The sequence below is a fragment of the Lupinus angustifolius genome, chromosome LG12, assembly GCF_001865875.1.
Source record: "Lupinus angustifolius cultivar Tanjil chromosome LG12, LupAngTanjil_v1.0, whole genome shotgun sequence".
NCBI lineage: Eukaryota > Viridiplantae > Streptophyta > Magnoliopsida > Fabales > Fabaceae > Lupinus > Lupinus angustifolius.
This window is the reverse complement of record NC_032020.1, coordinates 7,384,509-7,386,966: the sequence shown is the minus strand read 5'-3', so window position 1 is coordinate 7,386,966 and position 2,458 is coordinate 7,384,509.

The window sequence follows — 2,458 nt, the reverse complement described above, 5'->3', positions numbered from 1 at the left end:
CAACATAATAAAAGCTCATAACTTTCTATGAAGTATGAGAAGAAGATGAAGAAGAGAAAATAAAAGACTACCTTAGTTTGTATAGGAAATTTAGAGTAAAAATGAGAGAATGGGGTGAGGTATTTATAGGAGAACCTGACCTTCATCAAATCATAAAACTTAATGCAAAGTAAGTAGATTTAGACTAGCATAGGTGATGTGTCTAATGGTGGTGGAGTGAGAGGATTTGTTGAGTGATTTAAGGGCTTTTAGAAGCTTTTGCATTACTTGTGTAACAAGTAAGTGCCTCATGAAATGATGACATCCAAATTTATTGATATGATGTAATTTCCCAATAAACATCGTGTCCGAACATTTTCGGATAATTTCGTCCGAATAAAAATCTCCCGATTTCGGTTTACGGTTAGAACTTCGAAACACGGAATTCGGAGTGAAATATAATTAGAAATGCATTCTGGACAAACTTGATGTCTATCTTGACTTGAAATAATATTTTGAAGCCAAAGGCTCAATCAGAATTCGATTCTGAGTTACGGAACTCAAAAACACGTTACTTGGCCGAATTTGGGCGAATTTGGGCCCGACTGCAGTTCAAAAACTTTCTGTCCCAGAAAATCACGAATATTTACGAAAAAATAGGAAATCACAAAAAAAGACTAACACTCAACTACGGTTTAGTCTAATTCAATACCGATTAATTTCTAAAATTAATCGTTGTTAAAATAAATAATTAATATAACATACACAGAAAATTCATGGTGTTACAATCCTCCCCTACTTATAAGATTTTCGTCCTCAAAAATTAAACATACCTCTTAAGAAAACAAATAGGGGTAGGACTCTTTTATGGCATCTTTGACTTTTGGTTTCATAATAGGATCCAATGGGGTTTTGGGGTCACTAAAGATCATTGTTTTGTTAAAGCAGTTCAGAAGAACATGATTGTTAGACAACCAGTCCATTCCTAAGATGATATCTAGTTGGGATAAGGGTAGACATATCATGTCTACTACAAAGGTTCTTTCATCTAAAGTTATGTTACATTTGTGGGTGTGGATACAATTAGGTCATAGGGTAAGGACACTATAGGCAATGTTAATCGATTAACAACATCATTAGATATGAAAGAATGGGTCGCACCCGAATCAAACAGCACAAATAAGGAAATCTCATTAATACGACATGTACCTTGGGTGAGGTCTTCGTTGCCCTCGATCTTGGTTCCGCTCATGGTGAACACACTTCCTTTGGCCTTAGGTCTTGGCGCTTGAACAATATTCACTTCTTCCTTTTTCAGCTTAAGGCACATCGGCTTGATGTGTCCATGTTGGTTGTAGTAATAGCACACTGGGCAGTTGACACTAAAGTGCTTCCACTTGCACTTCAAACATCAAGGTGGTGTTTTGAGGTTAGATTTACCAATTGATTCACTTGGTAACATACGAAATAATTCATATTCATGTGTTAGCGCATTCAGCTTGGAGCGCTTGACCTCGCTAGTGCCCCCATGAGTCACTTGTAAAGTGTCCCACATTTCCTTCGCATTTTGACACTGAGATACCCGAAAGAATTCGTCATATGATAGGGCCGAGGTAATTCAATTTTTGGCGCAAAGGTTATACTAAACCTTCTTGTGCTCCTCATCGGTCCATAAGCTTTTAGGCTTTTCTTTCGGTTCGTCAGCCACTAAGTGAAGTGGGACGAATGGTCCACTGATCACGGATTTCCAAATATCTAAATCAATGGCCTCAATAAAAATCTTCATTCGGATTTTCCAGTAGGTGTATCCCTCGCCACTGAGTACAGTAGGGCGGTTAAAGGATGCGCCATCATCGCCAAAGCGGTTGGTGGAACCCATTTTAATTCCCTTAGGATCACGCAGGTACAGTTGAGCTAGCACGTCATACTAGCTCTAATACCACTTGTTAGGTATCAATGGCCTAGACACACTTAGAAGGGGGTTGAATAGGTGTAGCAGTTATCAATCACTGCTTCTCGCACCAAAACCCAGTTCTGGAAACAGCCTAGTTAATCGATTAACCATTGGGCTTAATCGATTAACACACAACAGAAGCAGAATGATCATAGAAGCGAGTTGCATAGTTATTTATCAATAGATAAGCATAGATACTGTAACGCCCCGAAAAATACTTCTCAAAAACATTGTGGAAAAATGGGTAAAAAAATTTTTTGAAATGGGGATGTATAAAATTGTTTCCTTTTAAAACCTTCCTTTTCCGGGACATCACTTTAAGTAACTCAAATGCGGAAAATCAACTTATCGTTATCGAATGATAACTTAACCTGATTCACAATTTCCTAAATAACGCAATGCATAAAAACGGTTAAGTCATCTTTAGTTCATACAAACTAAATCCACAAAGGCGGAAACTACATCGCCACTAACATATACAAAATCCAAAAAGAATAGGCGAAAATATTAATCATCGCCAAAAGA